The sequence below is a fragment of the Bos javanicus genome, chromosome 17 (genome assembly GCF_032452875.1).
Source record: "Bos javanicus breed banteng chromosome 17, ARS-OSU_banteng_1.0, whole genome shotgun sequence".
Lineage (NCBI taxonomy): Eukaryota > Metazoa > Chordata > Mammalia > Artiodactyla > Bovidae > Bos > Bos javanicus.
The window spans coordinates 12,198,635-12,220,141 of record NC_083884.1 but is presented as its reverse complement, the minus strand read 5'-3'; positions in this window follow the sequence as shown (position 1 = coordinate 12,220,141).

Below are 21,507 nucleotides of genomic sequence, written 5' to 3'. Positions count from 1 at the left end.
ACCCAGGTCTCCCGCATCGCAGGCAGATTCTTTACCATCTGAGTCACCAGGGAATCTTTGTTCACGGGCACATTCCTAAAGCTGTAAATTGGCCTGGTATATAGTTAGGTGTTAACAAATATTTGTTGAGTGAATAAATGAGCGAACAAAGGAAACAGACAAAGTTGAGGCTCACTCCCTTATGTTATTGGAGAAATGAATTCATTTATTCATCAAATATTGACTGAATGCCTAAGAAGTTCTAGACAGATTCAGAGGCTCTGGACTAGAACTACTGTGCCCCTCCTACTGCACAGAGGGAGGTGAAGCTGAATCCAACCTCTGTACCCCAACACAGAAGTAACTCTGGAAGACAGAGTTCTAGGTGAAAAAGGAAAGAATGGCCACAGCAGGGTACTGCTCTCAAGACTGGGTGTGTCCTGACCTGGAAGGGGTGGTGAGGAGTTTTATTGTAATGGTTCCAGGAGGGCATGATCAGCTTGTGGATATCCTTCTGATTGGTTGGTGGTGAGGTAAATAGGAGTCAGCATCGTCAACCTTCAGGCTCCAACCTGTCTGGGATCTACTTGCTTGTGGGCAGCATACTGCTAACTTCTACCACCTGGTGGGAGTTTCAGTATCTACAAAACAGTTCACAGACTATGTTATGTGTATCCCTTGAGGCTGCTTCCCCCTTGTCTGGGCATCTCCTCCTTTCACTGATTAGCAACTCTTTGAACCTACCCTTGGAACTCGGAGAAGGTCATGGAGGCTGAATGAAGCCTATTTCCTGTAATCAAGAAATGGGGGACACAGAAAGGCTTTTGTGCGTGCCCAGGAGCCCCACAGGGTCCTGCTGAGTATCAGAGGTATTCTAATTTAGGTAACCAGGGAAGGCATCTCAGGGAGCTGCCCTTTGAGATCTGAATGAAATAAGAGACCAAGCCATGCAAAGATAGTGTGACCCAGCTGTTGCTACAGCAGTAAATTAGATGATGCATAGAAAGCATTTATCTCAGTCATCAGCCAATGGTAGTGATGAGTACCCTAAAGTGTGGTACCTTGACTTATTACATACTTCAAGCTGAAGGAATCTGAGAAATGGCAGGTGAAGGAAGGACTTTCTGACCGTCACCTGAGGTAGGTCACAAAACCCTCATATGTCTGGTGCCTCCCTTAGAAAGGGACTCCTTAATTTCCAAAGACAGAGGGGCACCAAGAGATGTCACCACAACCCCTTTTTTGTCTTATCACATTTGCCTACCACTGTCCTCTCTTCATTAAACCTGGCATAAAAACAATCAGGTTTAGCTACTTCATCAGGTCTTATTTCCTTATGAAGTCTCCAGGTTTTCAGTAAAACTTATATTAAATACATTTGTTTGCTTTTCTCTTTTGAGTCTTTTATGACAGGGACCCCAGTCAAGAACATTTTTCCTCCCTTACAGTAGATAAAGAAAAAAGACATTTTTATTCTCCTACAGTAGGCTATGGTTTTTCCAGTAGTCATGTATGGATGTGAGAGTTGGACTGTGAAGAAAGCTGAGCACCAAAGAATTGATGCTTTTGAACTGTGGTGTTGGAGAAGACTCTTGAGAGTCCCTTGGAATGCAAGGAGATCCAACCAGTCCATTCTAAAGGAGATCAGTCCTGGGTGTTCTTTGGAAGGAATGATGCTAAAGCTGAAACTCCAGTACTTTGGCCACCTCATGCCAAGAGTTGACTCATTGGAAAAGACTCTGATGCTGGAAGGGATTGGGTGCAGGAGGAGAAGGGGACGACAGAGGATGAGATGGCTGGATGGCATCACGGACTCGATGGACATGAGTTTGGGTGAACTCCAGGAGTTGGTGATAAACAGGGAGGCCTGGCGTGCTGCAATTCATGGGGTCACAAAGAGTCAGACACAACTGAGCGACTGAACTGAACAGTAGATATTATGCTAGTTCAATAGGTGGCAAACAAGATGTTCATTTCACAATATTCAAAACTTAGACAAGTCCACAGTGACATGATGTATACATATCTCTAGATGGCTTTTGGGGGTTTCTGCAAACCTTGGGCTTGTGTGCTCCAAGTCCTTGGAAGGAACAAGGACTTAACTCCTCCTATCTAGGAGGATTAGATTCTGCTATATATTCTGAATTTTTGTATCAAACCCAGCACCTCAAATCCTGCAGATCCCATTTTGACAGATATCCTAGAGGTTTTAAGAACTCTTGATCAGGATGAGACCTTGTAAATGGTCTGCTTCTTATACTTGAACTATAACATATTAGCCTAATATAAATCCTTGATGCAATTTTTAAAAATCTGCCAAATCAAATAATTTATTTTACTGGTTGTCTGGAGCTTATATTAAACCTTATATATGAAAACAAAATATTACATTTTGGCTTTTCAAAAGCATCTTTGTATAGTCTTTATCCTACAGATGAAAAAGTTGTTCTTAAACATTGACATTTCTGATAACCTTTTTAAAAAACTCATTATACCATTAAAATATGCTATAGTGTACTCAACCAGAATAAAAACAAATTTAAAGTAGAAACTAAAAATCTCTGAGATAATCACTATTAAAACTTTAGTAACATCCTTTCATATATCTCTTCAGGCTAATATACACACACATATATAAAATTTTGAATAAATAGTATCATATTCTATATATATTTCAGAATGCTCTTTAAAAACATTTTGTTAAATTCTTTATATCTGTCCTCTTCCTCTCTTATCCATCTCTCCTCATCACTACTGTAAAAAAATGTTAGAAAACTATTTTTCTCACTTGAATGCACAGTGTAAAAGTCCCTTCAAATCAACTAACACCTGAGCTGTGCTTAGTCATTCAGTCATGTCCAACTCTTTGAGACCCCATGGAGGACTGTAGCCCGCCAGGCTCCTCTGTCCATGGAGAATCTCCAGGCAAAAATACTGCCGTGGGTTGCCATGCCCTTCTCCAGGAGATCTTCCCAATCCAGGGATCCAACCCAGATCTCCAGTATTATAGGCAGATTCTTTACCGTCTGAGCCACCAGGGAAGCCCAAGAATACTGGAGTGGGTAGCCTATCCCTTCTCCAGGGGATCTTTGTGACCCAGGAATCGAACCAGGGTCTCCTGCACTGCAGGGGGATTCTTCACCAGCTTAGCCACCAGGGAAGCCCCAACTAATACATATCTAACACTTTTTAAAAAACTTTTTTCTAAATTAAAATTTTTTTTCTATATTTTATTAAAGTATATTTGATTAAAAATATTGTCTAACACGTTTTCTTTTGTGAATGCATATTTCATGGTATGAATGAACTCCAGTTTGCTTATCTCTTTCCCTGGTGATGAGCACTCCCTTTGTAGTCCTATTTTTTTACTCCTCTGAGCATCCTTTCCTATGCATCCTTATGGGCTGGTAAATTAGTTTTTATGGTATTGCTGGGAGAGGGAATGTGTGTGTGTGTGTGTGTGTGTGTGTGTAGTCTTAGTAGAGATATCCAGAATTGCATTCTCAAAAGATATTAACAGTTTACATTTCCTTTGCATTTTATCTAATGTTTATATTTATTATTTATATGCATAAGTGCACACATAATTGGGAGTAACTACTATAGACTTATTACTTCTTTAATGATGCTGGAAAAATTCAAGTCTTACCTGGCTCATCGATCTTATCACTTGTATTTTAAAAGTGAGGGACTTCCCTGGTGATCCAGTGGTTAAGACTCCTCACTTCCACTGCAGGGTCACTGGTTCAATTCCCGGTTGGGGAACTAGGATCCTGCATGCCGCCCAGTCAAAAAAAAAGAAAGTGAAAGAGGCCTTCAGTAACCATCTTTCCCAAGCTCTGCCAGGTAACCAAATAGAGCTCCAGTCGACAGTTCTGAGAGCCACAGTGGGAAGGTATACACTCATTCCACCAGTTACGGAAGTTCAGAATGCTACTTAACAGAGGAAAACAGCCCCATTTTGCCAGCTTTCTGATTTTCATTCTACTGCTATGCTGTTTGCTTCTGGCCACCTGAAAGCAGTATCAAAATTGTTTGAAGTCATTGACTAGAATTTCTATCCTCTGATTTGCATTATAAACTTAAAAAACAAAGACAATTTAAAGCTATGAAATCACAGCATCTTGGTAGCATTCTTATTCCTTAAGTGCAAGGAAGAAAATCAAGATTACTCATCAAAGAAATATGATGCCATTTAACTCATTGTACTGATACACGATGAATTATTTATAGTCTCATTATTATAATTAGAGTTAATGTACCAAGCACATTCAGGCTCGGGTTTCACCGAAATGTTCTGATTGATTTTCTGAAATACACAGTCATCGGCATGTATTCGCACAGGTGAAACCCAGTGTCACCTTGATGGTCCTCCCAGATATAACAGTCTCTTAGCCTGACTTAAGCTAAGCTCCACACTGTAAACTGGAAAGGGCATGACTATACGGCATCACCTGCTCTACTTTCCATCACATCTCCAAGCAAGAAAAAATTGTTACCTTCTACTGTAACCACAGAAAAACTGTTTAAAGTCACCTTATTTTAAAAAATATTTTAATTTTATTGTAGTATAGTCGATTTGACAATGTTGTGTAAATTTCACGTGTATAGCAAAATGATTCAGTTACACATATACATATAATCATTCTTGTTAAGATTCTTTTCTCATATAGGTTATCACAGAATATTGGGTAGAGTACCCTGTGCTCTATAGTAGGTCCTTATTGGTTAAAAAAAAAAAAAAAAGCCTTATTTTTTTAAGTCTGCTATTGTGATTATTTGATCCACATCATAAATAGCTATTCATCTCCAAGTAGATAGAAAAGCAATCTTGGGATATAAATGAAGCTCAGACTTAAAAAAAAAACCAAAACTTCTGTCCAGTAGCTGTTTTTAAACAGCAGAGCAAACGCCCAGCAATAATCACGGTGTATACGCCAGTCCCCTGTGAGCTGTGTATTAATGTCTGGCTGGTAATTTAATGGCACCTCTAGGCATAAACAAAGGTTTATTAAAATAGTAAGGAAAATATCCCTGAACACTGGATTGCTTTTTAAATTTTCCTATTCTGGTTTTGAAAATTAAGAAAGCCCATATTGTGATGCTGAAAGACACTGATTAAATCCACACTTGGCATCTTTTTATTCTTTTTATTTAGGCTCTATTTAACATAGCCCAAAGCAAATAATCTACCTAAATTTATATTAAATTTTTTTTTTAATTTCTGGGAGAAAAACTATACTGGGAAAGAATGGAGTCCCTTTCTTCCGGTTTGCTTCTTCAATCTACCTCTTAGCTTTACCTCCACTCTCTCCTTGCAGGGGTCTCTCCACCGCCTTCAAAATGGCAAACACCCTGAAAGCTTTTATTTTTTGAAAAACAAATAATGAAAGCAAATTAATCTTACAGAGACTACTTTATGAATTCGTCTTGGGTCAGCAGCTTTGAAGTTCTTGTGCTCTCCTTATAACAGTTGTATCTACTTGGCATCTGGTGGTTCATAGATCAGAATTATTTTTAGTTTTTCAAAGGAAAATAGTCTGAGGCTATCACCAACATCATTGGGCATTTCTTTGTAGACTCCCAGCAGGTAGAATACACTGATGTCTGGAGAATATTGACTTCAAAGAATGTGGTTATAATTTCTTTTGTGGATATATTACACCACTATACTCATAGCTTAGGGTCTTTTAACTGAAAGAAACATCAAAAATGTACCTAACGGTGTGATCTTCTAAAAAATGACAATACAACTCTTTTAGAAGAAGCTAAAGCTCCTAAAATCTAAATATCTGCCTATCTATCCATCCGTCTGTCTATCTAAAACGTTAACCCAATACAATAAAGCAAGTGATCTTTTCATGGAGATTTTACCTTACATGATGAAATTCTATCGCTACTGGAACTTTACCAATGAATAGCGCTCAGTATATACCTGGTTGACTTTTCAATAACCAAAAGGATATTTAATGATGAAATGATGTACATTTTTAAGAAATTATTAATTTTTTTAAGGTTTTTTTTTTTTTGGATGTGGACCATTTTTAAAAAGTCCTTATTGAATTTGTTACAACACTGCTTCTGTTTCATGTTCTGGTTCCCTGGTCATGAGGCATGTGGGATCCCAGTTCCCTGACCGGGGACCAAACCCACATCCCCTGCATTGGAAGGTGAAGTCCTGACCGCTAGACTACCACGGAGGTCCCTACATTTTTTAAAAAATAGAAGCTGATAGTGACTTGTGTCAGAAGTTTGTTTTGCCTGCAGATACAGTTACAGGCAGGCTTCCCTGGTAGTTCAGCTGGTAAAGAATCTGTCTGATACTCAGGAGACCCCGGTTCAATTCCTGGGTCACAAAGATCCCCTGGAGAAGGGATAGGCTACCCACTCCAGTATTCTTGGGCTTCCCTGGTGGCTCAGATAGTAAAGAATCGCCTGCAATTCAGGAGACCTGGGTTCAAACCCTGGGTTGGGAAGATGCCCTGGAGGAGGGCATGGAACCCAGTACAGTATTCTTGCCTGGAGAATCCCATGGACAGAGCAGCCTGGAGGGCTTACAGTCCATAGGATCGCAAAAAGTCAGACACAACTGAGCTGCTCAGCACAGCATAGCATACTTACAGGCAGTTATTTTAGCTAGGCAACTTACCAAATCACTTTGAGTAACTGTCATGAAACAGTTTTAGCAGTAGTGACTGCTTTATGTTCAGTTTTCTGATCAATGAAAACTGATCATCTTCTAGACATCTTCTTTAGGTGACTATGAATTAGAGTTTTAATCTAAAATCTGTTTTATACAATGTCTCCAAAAGCAAACATTGTTTTCCTACATTAAAAAGGATACTTTTACAATCTTTATTCGGAAAATCTAGTTGAAAATTACAGTCATGGGGGGTATGGGAGGAGGGATAGATTAAGAATTTGGGATTAGCAAATACCAACTATAATATATATACATACATATATATATATGTGTGTGTGTGTATAAGTGAATCACTTTCCTGCACATCAGAAACTAACACAACATTGTAAATCATCTATATTTCAATAAAATAAATTAAAAAAATTACAATATGGGCACAATCTACTATGTTGAGTAATTCTTACTTGGTGATCTATTTCCCCTCCAAAAATGTATACTTATTCTTTATACCTTTCAACAATGCAGACTATGGGCAAAACAGGGTCACTTTATGAGCTCTGTCCACAGGTTTTAGTAAAAATAATTGCTTTACCAATAGAAAGGATGACAGGAAGTTAAGAAATAAAGGATAGGCTGGTCTCAAAAAGAAGAAAATTGCTCTAACGTGAGGATAAAGTTTAATTAGGGAAGCTCTGCTGTGCCCCATCTCATAAAACTCATTTTATTAAATTTATGTCCCCTATTTTTGCCAGACTATATTGCTTTCTGCACTTAAAATCCAGGCATGAGGATATGAAATTATTTTCCCACTCAGTCACTGGCTTCAGGGGACAGAGTCCTGATTTCACCAGGGTCTTTGGTCCTCTTGCCCTTTTGTGCCTTATTCAAAAGTTTCAGCAAATTTGACCTCTGAGAAGATACAATTTCCTGTTAGCCTTATGGTTTGACTTTTCTGTTTGTGTATGAGAACTCTGCTCAGAAGTAGAAATTCCTACAGCTGAGCTCTGGAGTCAGCGCCAGTACCAAGTGAAGTTTTGTTGTCAACATATTTCACAACTCACCCAGTTTCCTTACAACTGAATCCTATTTTGCTGATTTTCCTAGCGGTCCAGAGGTTAAGACTCTGAGCTTCCACTCTAGGGGGGCTTAAGTTCAATACTTGGTCGGGGAACTAAGATCCCAGAAGCTACGTGTGGACACCCTGCATGCTTTGCAGCATGGCCAAAAAGCAGAACAGAACCTGAAGTATGTGTCCTATTCTTTTTAGGGTCTGTTTTGGAGTGACATGTTTGTATAGTTCTCCTGATAATCCACTTTTGAGTATCATCTGGTTAGTTCTGCAAAATGTCTTTGTGTCCAGAATGAGCCATGAATTTGAAGGAAAAAAACCCTTGCGTTTCAGAAGTCTTGGTTACTGGGGAATGGGAGATAGATGCCGTCTACAGGGCTAACATCCAAAGTGCTCAACTCCCCTCGCCTTCATTTGTAGCCACTCCGAGCCAATTGTTTTGTCGAATTTTGTCCTATACAAGAAGAAGCAACATTTTCAATTTATGTGGAAGACTCACTTGTTAGCTACCTGCTTGGAATGTATTGTCCAATGACAACAATGTTAAAAAATCAGAGGCCGAAATGCAAACACAGGCTTCTGGGATCCGGTAAGAGTGAGGCAGACAGGGTGGAATGTGCATGGTTTTTAAAGATTTCAGTGAAACAGAAAATACTGGACAAAAGCCCTTACCTTTATTCCTTCTCACGTGCTGATGGATGAGTACGCAGCTGAGCCCATCTTGGCCTGATGAGGACTGTAGTCTTTCATAGAACAGAGGGTAACTCGTTACTGGTTTGCAGAACTGGGTGATGATTTGGAGAGAGGAGGTGAAAAGGTAGCTTCAGGGGTTGAGTCCTGACTCATTTCAGTCGTAAATGATGGTTGCATGTGAACTTCCGACACAACCCTCTTACCCTGTTTGGGAACACTGCTTGGGAGTGGCTCCCTATTCCTTTCACAGAAACACGGAAAAAAATGAGCAAAGTTTTAAAAACAGGAGTTTTAAGCAGAGAATTTTCAGACACAGCACATTTTCTTTCCTTGTCATCTATCTTCTGGAAAGAAGCACACACATTTTGATCTGTCTTGCTTACGGTGATCACAGTTCATTTATCCCACTTGTTTCCCCTAAAAAGAGTCACCACAGGGTTATGTTACAGGGGTCTGAGGCCTTATAAAGGGTCTAGAAAATGCTCTGTACTAAATACTAACATTCAGATGGAAATTAGTAGGAAAATACTTTTATAATAGAGTCAAAATCCACCAAAAGTAATGAAAACTTAGACACCTCACATGCTAGAACTTGAGGAAGAGTAAGTTTAATTTAATGTGGGTGAAATATTGGAGACAAATATGAGGAAATTCTCAGAGTGACTGTGATGTACTTTTATATTTTGCAAAATTTAATATCAGAAGTTATGGAATTGTCCTTAATACAAGAGGTGTCTAGCACTACCAGGGCAAGGATGGCAAACACATGACTTCAGGTCAAAGCTTGCACGGCTGCATGCTCAGTCACCCAGGTGAGGTGAGGGACAAATGCTAAGGTCAATATACGTTTTTCTCCTGGGCTAAAAAAAATGATCAGAGTGGGAGTGCATGATGTCTGAAATTAACATTGTGCGGGTGGAGTGACGATATTGTCTAGGGCATGACCGTGGAGCCAGGGGCTAGAATGATGTGGAGAATAAGACCAGGAGAGAAGAGGACATCAAAAGCCCGATTTTGAAATCACCAAGAATTATGAGAAGAGTGCTGTTGCAGAGAGTGACAGTGGGTCGTGTGTGAGACTATTCGAGGAATGAGCAGTGACTATAAGGTCTGTAGATGGTTGACACATGGAGAAGTGGATGACCAATGGCTGAGCTTCAAAGGAAGCAAGAATGTCTGGGGAGAAGAAAAGGGGAATCCTCTAGAATTGGCAGTGAGTACTTCCAACTGTGGGCCTTCCCAGGTGGTCCTAGTGGTCAAGAACCTGCTTGCCAATGCAGGGGATGTAAGAGATGCAGGTTCAATCCCTGGTTCGGGAAGATCCTCTAGAGGAGGGCATGGCAACCCACTCCAGTGTTCTTGCCTGGAGAATCCCATGGACAGAGGTGCCTGGCGGGCTATAGCCCGTGCAGTTGCAAAGAGCTGAACACGACTGAAGCGACTAGTCACCAACACACTTGCAACTGTAGGAAATACAGGTTTCATTTAGAATAAAGAGGAGGAAGTAATATGGAGAAGACCTTGAGGATATAGAAAATGTTGCTGATGACAGACAATGAGTTCCAGAGGGCATAGTGAACAGTCTCTGTCCTTGGGTAGAATATGAGACTGGGTCATATAAAGGGAAGGTCAGAGCTGTGTGTGAGGATGTGATTTAAAATGACAAGTGTTGTCGCAGCTTTTCCTGATGGCTGAGATAGTGTGTGTGTATGTGATGTGCAATTAAGAAAAATTCCCAGAATGATTTACTCAGTTTTAAATGTAGGGAACATGGGAGAATATGGCTTGTGCATATGCTAAAGCCATTTCTTTTCTTTTTTTAAAAAAAATTAAGGTATGTACATTGGGTTTTTTGGTTTGTTTTTTCAGGTTTTATCTGGGGAGCTGCTGTGCTGGGTCAAGTTACAGCTTGCAGCACCTATAGTTGTGGCATGAGGGATCAGCACGTGGGATCTAGTTCCCTGACCAGGGATCTAACCCAGGTCCCCTGCATTCTGAATGTGGAATCTTATCCACTTGACTACCAGGGAAGTCCTGTTAGTCATTTCTTTAAACAATTTGCTATCATCACCAATAGGTGGTGCTGTTGGCCCAAGATAGCTTGGTTGCTGTTCTGGATAGCTGGGAGAAATATCAATAACCTCAAATATACAGATGACACCACTCTTATGGCAGAAAGCGAAGAGGAACTAAAGAGCCTCTTGATGAAAGTGAAAAAGTTGACTTAAAACTCAACATTCAAAAAACTAAGTTCATGGCATCCAGTCCCATCCCTTCATGGCAAATAGGTGGGAAACAATGGAAACAGTGAGAGACTTTATTTTTTGAGCTCCAAAATCACTGCAGATGGTGACTGAAGCCATGAAATTAAAAGATGCTTGCTCCTTGTAATAAAAGCTATGATCAGCCTAGACAGCATATTAAAAAGCAGAGACATTATTTTGTCAACAAAGGTCTGTCTAGTCAAAGCTATGCTTTTTTTCAGAAGTCCTGTATGAATGTGAGAGTTGGACTATAAAGAAAGCTGAGTGCCGAAGAACTGATGTTCTTGAACTGTGGTGTTGGAGAAGACTCTTGAGAGTCCCTTGGACTGCAAAGAGATCAAACCAGTCAATCCTAAAGGAAATTAGTCCTGAATATTCATTGGAAGGACTGATGGTGAGCTGAAACTCCAGTACTTTGGCCACCTGATTCGAAGAACTGACTCATTGGAAAAGACCCTGTTGCTGGGCAAGATTGAAGGCAGTAGGAGAAGGGGGTGACAGAGGATGAGATGGTTGGATGGCATCACCAAATCAACGGACATGAGTTTGAGCAAGCTCCGGGAGATGGTGATGGACAGGGAAGCCTAGTGTGCTGCAGTCCATGGGGTTGTAAAGAGTCAGACATGACTGAGTGACTGAACTAAACTGATAGCCAAGGGAGGGAAAGGAGGTCAGAGACTGGGTGTGATGGGAAGAAGGCAACATATTTGCCACAAGGTAAAATGAGAGGATGCTGGTAGACTTAAGAGCTCTGCTTTTCTGGATTAACCATTCTTATATAAAATTATTTTTTCTATGATAGACAAACAAGCACTAATTCTCACAAAGAACTGGGACTTTAAAAAAAAATCTCGAGTACAAAGACAATTATGGAAATACATGAAATGAACATGATGGTGCATTTGCTTTTGATCTTTTGGATTAAAAAAAAAACAGAGAAAGAGATGGAGTTACAGAACTTGCGGATCACTGAGGGCAATTCAGGGTGCGAAGGCATTGGGATTTTTCTTACTTCACCTCTGGACAGCCAGGAACAATGAATCCTGGTAGACAGCTCTATGAGAAATCACTGGCTAAATCCTGTTATTTGTCTGAAAACACACGCTTGTAAAAGGCAAATTCAATTTTTGCTATAAAAACAAGTAAACACATCCCCCTCCCCCTCTCTTCTGCTTGCTTTGGAGATTCAGAACACAGCACTTAGAAAGCCAGGGGGCACAAGGACTTCCTTTTCAGAAAGAGGACCAGCTGAAAGAGGCATATGCTGATCAGAGTCTATGAGCTTTGCATATTCATATTTCTCAGTTTCTCAGCAGCAGAAAACTCCAGTAAGGAGTCTGTGGATACTCTAGCCATCTTTGTATAGCTTGGGGGTTTGCTATTCTCGTGTTCTCTATGTAGAATTGCCTCTTATCACACCAGGAGGTTCTCACCCCTCAAACTGAATCATCACTTGTTCGTTGAAGTTTTCAACATCACCCAAAAGATTTTTAAGGGCTTGTCAAAATCCTCTTCATAGTCTCTAACCATGAATAAAAATGATTTCAGATAACATCTCTATTGCACATTTTATTTCATGAGACTAATTTAATTGATTGAGCTGAGTAGTTAAAGGGTGTTAAGTGGTTGCTAGTAATAAGGAGAAAATTTTAGGAGAATATTTCAGGTAGACACTGACATGCTGGTTTTATTTAAATTGTTGAAACTCTTCTTTGAATTAATACACTTACATCTTGATTAAACAACTTTCTAAGGCAAAAAAAAAAAAAAGCCAACAAACTCCTTTATAATGAAATCAGCCTTACTAAGAAAAAAATCTGCTTTGCTTGGGATTTATCTGCACACTAAAATATACGATTACCTCTGCCCACACTTGGCCCATACTTAGCCAAATATGGTCAAAAGTTAACACTAGCCCCGAGAAAAATAACTATTTTCTCAATTCTCTTGGATACATCATCCTGGGTAAGCATTTGACAGCCAAGTTATTAATATTATTTTAAAATTTGTAAAAGATTCAATGTCTAGCATTTGTGAGCTAAACTCCAGGAAGTTTGGAGAGAATTGCTGTTTTTTCTCTTTATTAAAAATTAGAACAGAAGGCCAGAATCTCCACTTTCCCCCCACAGTTAGGTAGACAGTGGGGCCTGACCTATTGTTTCTTAAGTGTGATTCATTCTAGAATAATGGAGGACATTATAGAATAATGGAGACCTTCAGCTTGTGTCATGATAACACCTTTCCTCTTTGCATCTTCTACTGGCTTCTAGGCAGCACTGGCTCCTAGCACCAATCAAGGGCACCTCACACCATCAGCAGCTGTTCCTATTGACAATTCCAGTCTGCAAGCAACTCAGAGCAGTGCTTATCACAGTGTTCCAAATTATTCCTGGTTTTTGTTAAAAATTCCTTAACCTTACCACACAGTGGATCAGGATCACTGAGGTGGGCTGAAAAATCTGCATTTTTATAAAATCAGAGTTGATTCTTTGCTTATATCTCCTACTGACAACTAGTGTGCAGCTCTGCTCCTGAAAGAGCTTTTAAATAGAAGTGCTATTTAAAAGGAGAAGGCAATGGCAGCCGACTCCAGTACTCTTGCCTGGAGAATCCCAGGGGCGGGGGAGCCTGGTGGGCTGCCTTCTATGGGGTCACACAGAGTCGGACACGACTGAAGCGACTTAGCAGCAGCAGCCATTTAAAATTTTTTCTTATTTGGCTGTGTGGGGTCTTAATTGTGAAGCTTGGGCTTAGCTGCTCTCCAGCATGTGGGATCTTAGTTCTCCAACCAAGGATCAAACCCGCATCCCCTGCATTGCAGGCCAGATTCTTAAGCCCTGGACCACTGAGGAATTCCCTACATAGAACTACTTTAAATGTCTGCAGAGAAAACGAACAGCATAAAATCTCATCATGTCTCAAATTTAACTCTTCATCTGACATATCATGAGCTGGCTTGGCGGGATCTTTTTGCTGCCTTGTTCACTTTTACTTACTGCTCGAAACCCCCTACTCAACCCTCTTATTCTCAACACTGTACCCTGTGTCCTACTTCCTCTCTAAACTAGAGCTAATCATCAGTAGATCTCCACTCTTCTTGCTTTCAATAATGATATAAACTTCTAACTCCCTGGGATAATTCAATCCCGCTCAAAATCCCTAGATTATCATGACTAATACAGGCTATTTCCAACATTCTCCTTTCACTTACAATCATTCAAAAAAAACCTACTGATCCAGACTTAATATTCAAAACTCTTATCCAGAATCATATCACAAAAAACTGGAAAATTCTTAGAGAGATGGGAATATCAGACCACCTTACCTGCTTCCTGTGAAACCTGTATGCAGGTCAGGAAGCAACAGTTAGAACCGGGCATGGAACAACAGAATGGCTCCAATTTGGGAAAGGAGTATGTCAAGGCTGCATATTTTCAACCTGCTTATTTAATTTCTATGCAGAGTATATCATGTGAAATGCCGGGCTGGATGAAGTTCAAGCTGGAATCAATATTGCCAGGAGAAATATTAATAACCTCAGATATGCAGATGACACCATCTTTATGGCAGAAAGTGAAGAAGAACTAAAGAACCTCTTGATGAGGGTTAAAGAGGAGAGTGAAAAAGCTGGCTTAAAACTCAACGTTCAAAAAACTAAGATATTGCATTCGGTACCATCACTTCATGGGAAATAGATGAGGAAACAATGGCAACAGTGAGAGATTTTATTTTCCTGGGCTCCAAAATCACTGTGGACAGTGACTGCAGTCATGAAATTAAAAAATGTTTGCTCCTTGGAAGAAAAGCTATGACAAACCTAGACAGTTTATTAAAAAGCAGAGACATTACTTTGCTGACCAAGGTCCATCTAGTGACAGTTATGGTTTTTCCAGTAGATGTGTATGGATGAGTTGGTCCATGAGGAAAGCTGAGTGCCAAAGAATTGATGCTTTTGAACTGTGGTGTTGGAGAAGACTCTTTAGAGTGCCTTGGACTGCAAGGAGATCAAACCAGTCAATCCTAAAGAAAATTAGTCCCGAATATTCGTTGGAAAGACTGTTGGTGAAGCTGAAACTCCAATACTTTGGCCACCTGATGCAAAGAGGCAACTCATTGGAAAAGACCCTGATGCTGGGCAATATTGAGGGTGGGAGGAGAAGGGGACGACAGAAGATGAGATGGTTGGATGGCATCACTGACTCAATAGACATAATTTGAGCAAGCTCCAGGAGTTGGTGATAGACAGGGAAGCCTGGTGTGCTACAGTCCATGGGATTGCAAAGAATCAGGCATGACTGAGCAACTGAACAACAAACTTGACATTTTAATTGGTACATGCTTAATAGGCAGTTCAGGGTAAACACGGTGAAAATTGAGTTCCTGTCACCTTTTGCAGCCTTCAGCACCTCAGTTTATGGCAATTCTGTTACACAGTTGCTCAAGCCAATTGCTTGGGTGTCAACCTTGACTCCTTTATTTTCCTAACAATCCGCTCCAGTCCATCTGCAAAAATTGACAGCTCTACCTTTAAAGTACATCTAGCATAAGACCACTTTTCAGTACCTGCTTTACCATCTTTCTGGCCCAAACCACTCATCTCTCATCTGGATTATGAAAAGCCTTGTTCTCTCTTCTCTTAACTTCTGCAGGCTATTCTCAGCACAGTGGTTAGAGTTAGCTTGAAAAACTGAAGGCAATGATGTCATTTGTCTGTTCAGAATTTTGTAGTGGGCTTCCCATTTCATGAAGCTGCTCTTGTCAAGGTCACTAAAGGTCTCCATGTTTCTCAGTCCTCTGACCCATCAGACAGAGATAATTGCTCCTTCCTTCTTGAAACACTTTCTGTACTTAGCCTAAGGACTCCATCCTTTCCAGATTCTCTTTCTAATTTCCAGGCTCTTTTGCTGATTCCTTCCCATCTTTGAGACCTCTTCAGATCCTCTCTGTTATACTCACTGTCTGGAATGTAAAGCCATCCAACCCCAGGACTTTAAATATTATCTATTGAGGCTTCTCAAATTTGTGTCTTCAGCCTCTATCTATTCCCTGGACTTCCAATCCATGTAACCAACTACATACTGAAACTCTTGGCTTGAGAATTGAGAATCTCAAACTTAGCATGGAAAAAATTTTTTGATTTAAGCTATCACCCCACCCCTCAAAATCTGTGTCTTCTTATGATGTGGCAACTCCAGTCTCCTAAAATATTGAAATTGTCTTAAATCTTTTCTATCATCACATCTAATCTCAAATGCTGTTGGCTCTACATTCAATTCATTCCAAACCTTGCCACTCTTTAGTATTTCTATTAATACCATAAACTCCTGCTTGATGATGGTCCTTGGTTTCCTTATTGTTGCCCTTAACTCCCTACATCCTACTCTCCACCCCACAGCCTGGGTGAGTCTTCTATAACATGCAAGTCAGATCATGACTCTCTTCTACTCAAAACTCTCCAATGACTTCCCAGCTCACTCCAAGCAATAGTCCAAAAGCTTTACCCCAGCCTTTGCTGTTGTTGTTCAGTCAGTAAGTCATGACCCCTGGACTGCAGCACGCCAGGCTTCCCTGTCCTTCACCATCTCCCAGAGCTTGGCTCAAATTCGTGTCCATTGAGTTGGTGATGGCATCCAACCATCTTGTCCTCTGTTGCCCTCTTCTCCTCTTGCCCTCAATCTTTCCCAGCATCAGGGTCTTTTCCAATGAGGTGGCTCTTTGCATCAGGTGGACAAAGTATTGGAGTTTCAGCTTTAGCATCAGTCCCTCCAGTGAATATTCAGGACTGATTTCCTTTAGGATTGACTGGTTTGATCTCCTTGCAGTCCAAGGGACTCTCAAGAGTCTTCTCCAGTACCACAACTCCAAAGCATCAATTCTTTGGTGCTCAGCCTTCTTTATGGTCCAACTCTCACATCCGTACATGACTACTGGAAAAACCATAGCTTTGACTAAACAGACCTTTGTTGGCAAAGTGATGTCTTTGCTTTTTAATACCCCAGCCTACAAGAACTCAAATGAGCCAGGCCCAGAGTGCCCCTCGCCTTTCCATCAAGACCCCTCTCTCTGTATCAGGCTCACCCTGCCCCATCCTCCTTAGACTCACTATGGTCACCGCAGCCCTCCCCGTCGAGTATACATTTGCTTCAGGGCGTTTGTACTTGTGGTCTCTTCCGTGTGGAACGTTCATTGAAACATCTGCTTGGCTTCCTTCCCCACTTCCTTTAGGTCTCTGTTCAAACATCAACTCCTCTAAGAGGCTTTCCATGGTCACCACTCTAAAATAACACATCCATAATGTCCGGCATGGTGACTACAGCTGCCAAGAGGGTAAATCTTAGAGGATCTCAGCACCAGGAAAAAACAATGGTTAACTTTGTATGTGCCTGATGGTAACCAGACTTACTGTGTAGATCACTTTGCCATGTATACAAATAGTGAATCATTACATTGTATACCTGGAAGTAACAGGATGTTACATGGCAATTATACCTCCATAAAATAATAAATAAATAAAATACACCCACACTATACTCTCATTCCCTTTATCTACCATTTTCTTTTTTTTTGTTTTTGGCCAAGTCACCCAGCTTGTGGGATCTTAGTTCCTTGACCAGGGATCAAACTTGGGCCCTCAGCACTGAGAGTGCAGAGTCCTAAACCACTGGACTGCCAGAGAATTCCATCTACCATTTTCTTTTTCACAGCATTTATCATTTGATGCACTATGCACTCTCCTTTATTTATTTGTTTATTACCATCTCCCCCCACAAAGACAAAGGTTATAATTCATCCTAACATTGAATTCCATGAAAGCAGTCTTTCTCTCACCATCACTTTATATCATATTCTCATCGCTTTTATTATCATCATTTGATATTCTGTGGCAGGAATGATCCATATCAACATCTCAAAGCATTATTTAGTCAAAATTCAGTGAATACCTACTATGTGCCAGACATTGTCCTAGGTGCTAGGGATAATAGTAAACACAACTAAAAAAATACCCTCACGAAGAAGGTACTGAATAAATAGGACAAATAAGTAAAATATTTGGCATACATGTTAACATTCAGTGTGAAAAAAGAAAAAATAAATGAAGGACAAGAGGTACAAAATATCAAGGATTGAGGAAATTGAAATTTTAAATAGGGTGACCAGGGAATGCCTTAAAGAGTTTATTTTTTGAAAGATGTGAGAGAGCTAGCAAAGTGATAAAGCATGTGGAAAAAAACCTTGAGAGCATAAATGGCATCTTCTGGGACCCACAAGGAGGCCTGTGGAGCTGCTGCAGAGAGGACAAGGGCGAGGGTAGGCAATGAAGAGGCAAAGGGGCCACCTTGCGGGGAACAGTGAGCAAGCTGTCTTTGACTTTAAGTAATGGGAAAGTTTGGAGAAGATAAACAGCATCACTCGCCTTCAGCATTTTCAAGCTAACTCTGGTCTGAGTTTCAAGCTACCTCTGTGCTGAGAATGGCCTCCAGTCTGATAAAAGTGGGCTCAGAAAAAGAACCCATTCTTTGAGGAAACGGAGCTGTGAGAATAAGACTAATTAGCCCAAGAATTTTGCTGCAGAAAGGAGAAAAGAATGAGTCTACAGCTGAATGGAGATGTGGGATCAAGAGATTTCTTTCTTAAATTTAAGTTGGGCAATATTATTGCTTGTTTATAGGCCAATGGGAAGAGTGCAGTAAGGAGGAAGTCAGTGATGCAAGAGAAGAGACCTCTAGACGAGTGAGATCCTTGGATGTAAGAAGGAACTGGGGGTTGCCCAACAAAAGAGGTGGGAACCAATACAGTTGGTTTTGTAAATTTGGTTTTAGGAGCCGATAATAAATGTTTTCTGATTGTTTCTATTTCCTCAATGAAATAAGAATCAAGGTCAGCAGTTGCAAGCTGAGAAAGAGCAGGAGAAAGGAAGAGGATTGAGTGAGAAGTGATAATCTGGGGGCACTTAGGTGACTGGACTGGGGAGGTGAAGCAGGAGCAGTACCACCTGGACACTGAGAGGGCAGTGATGAGTTGGCAGTGAGACCAGCAAGGGAGGGAGGGGTTGGATTTAGCCAAGTGGGCACCTTCCCACATAACCACTGCTTGAAGAAAGAAAAGCAAGAGATTTGAACACATGCCTAAGGAATAATTTTAATGAAGAATAACGGAGCCAAAACTATGTCAGAAGGGAAGTACCCTGGTGGTCTACCTGGGTACTACCTCCATGCTTTCACTGCTGAGGGCTCGTGTTCAATCCTTGGTCAAAGAACTAATATCCCACGAGCCATTTGGTGTGGCCAAAAAAAAAAAAAAAAAAAGAAGAAGAAGGTATGAGGAGAGTGAGACTGAGTGAAAAGCTGGCTGAAACGATGGATGTGGAGGTTCTGGGGGGCTTGAAAAACCACCTGTATCTGGGTATTAGAGAAAATGAATTGGAGTTGGAGTGAAAAGTGCTTGAAAATGAGTCACAGGAAAGGCAGTGATGAAGTCTAGATAACTTTGGAGGTAGATGGCTGAACAGTGTGAGGGACAAGATCCTTGGAGGGAAGCAGTCAAGGACCCAAGAACTCACAATGATGGAAGGATCATCTCAGTGATAATGAGATGACTGAAGAGGTGGGCAGTGAAGCAAGAGCTAAAATCTTTAAGAACTCATGGGGAGTGACCTGGAGAGCTGTAGGTGATGACAACGTGGAGGCATTGTGGAGGAAGTGGCAAAAATATGAGGTTCCAGGGCTTCTCCCGTGACTCAGTGGTAAAGAATCTGCCTGCAGTGCAGGAGCCATGGGAGATGTGGGTTTGATCCCTGGGTTGGGAAGATTCCCTGGAGGAAGACATGGCAACCCACTCCAGTATTCTTGCCTGGAGAATCCCATGGACAGAGGAGTCTGGAAGACTACAGTCCTCCAGGAATTGAACTGGACCCTTGGCAGTGAGAGCAGAGAGTCATAACCACTGGACTGCAAGGGACGTCTCTAGGAGACGTTGATACAGATTTGAATTCTGATGTGCTCAATAACTCTTTGCAATCCATGGGCTGTTGCCTGCCAGGATCCTCTGCCCATGGAATTTTCCAGGCAAGAGTTCTGGGGTGGGGTGCCATTTCCTACTCTATGGGATCTTCCCAACTCAGCGATCAAACCTGCATCTCTTGCATCTCCTGCATTGGCAGGCAGATTCTTTACCACTGAGCCGGTTCTGGAGGTTACAGCAAAAGAGACTGTGATTGCAGATGAAAGAAAGATTGGGTCAGGTTATTATGGGATTCACAGAGGGAGTCAATTGTTAGAGTAAAGTAGGAATCTGGGAGTCTTGGCTTTCTCAAGGTTGCTGAAATGAATAGGGATGGAGAATATGAGATTTTTCCTAGGAGATTCCAGGGCAGATAAAGGTGCAGAGGCTGAGAGTTTATTGAAAGTGAAGTCAGGGCTCCTGCCCACAGCAGGTAGAGCTCTGAGGGCTCAGAGTTCAGTTATTCTGATCGTGACTTTGAGGCTGACGCAAATGTAGTGGCCCCAGGGATCCTGGGGACTTTGACACAGCCAGTTGATTCAGTGGGACCTTCGTAGCAGACAGAGGGAAGTTCTTGATGGTCTTCCATCAGCATGGGGAAAATCGTTTTCTCCATTTAAAAGATGAACAAATGTGACCTGTGTTTCCCCTGGAGTTCACTCCTGGGAGCACACACGTCACTCTACACAACCAGGAGGGAGGGTTTGCTGGATTTCTCTTCCATAAGAAGGCGAGTGTTGCACACACCACATAATCAAGGCAAACTAGTTAATTTTAAAAGTTACTGGGGACTTCCCTGGTGGGCCAGTGATTTAACACTCCGAGCTTCCACTGCGACGGGCACGGCTTCCATCCCTGGGGGGGAACTAAGATCCCACATGCCACACTGTGTGGCTCAAAACAAACAAAACCAAAAAACCCACTTAAGATTCTGGGTTTTGTTGGCATAGAATTTGGGAGATGAATAATTCTCAGATGGCTTAATATGAGTTTAATTGAGTAGGAGATGACTTTTTCATGGAAGACGTGCACCAGCTTATTAAGTTGGAGCCCATTTTAGGGGGCTAGAAGGGTTTCCCAGCACAGGAAGATTAATTGTGTTGCTGAATGTCCTCCCCATAGGGCACCGATACCACTCGGATCATCTGGTGGTTTTCTTTCCATTACTTCTGCAAAGAAAATGTTAGTAATAAATTGAGGAATTTAAGACTGAATATTTTCTTTTCTGGGGAGAAAGACATTTGGCATGGGAAAAAAAAGAAAACGCTAGAGGGTGAGGGAAAATAGGTAGGACGTCCTTTCCTTCTTTCCAAATCAGAAACGGCTTCAGTCTGCCTTTCCTCTCATGAGTCAGAAAAATAAAGTGATACAAAATCCAGGCTATTCCTATGCCTTGAGGCATGAGTGTAACTAAACCATTAGGGGATGCAAATTGAATCCTCTCTGACTAAAATTCAGTGTATAACATACTCTTTGGCCACATGTAGACACCACCCACTCACAAACAGGCTTTTTCTCTGCACATTCACAGGCAGGCTCTGCTCAAGCAAGAAAACTTTGACTCTCAGGATTATTAAAAATGAAGACATACTTTAATTTTTTCCTTAAGTTAGCTGATAATACATTGAGGATGATTTCAGCTTTATTCACTGAAGTTTGAAAAATGAGACAGCTGATTAGCTTGATAGTTTGTGAAAAACAGTGCAAGTGATGAGGATTAGATTGCTTCTCACTCACTGTTTGGGGATATGGAATCACACTGTTGTCAGGCAGGTTGGTCCTGCCTTCACAAAAATGATGGATAGAATGGAAGCATTCATTTGCTGTAAGCGCCTGTGACTTCTTACAAATAGTAATGG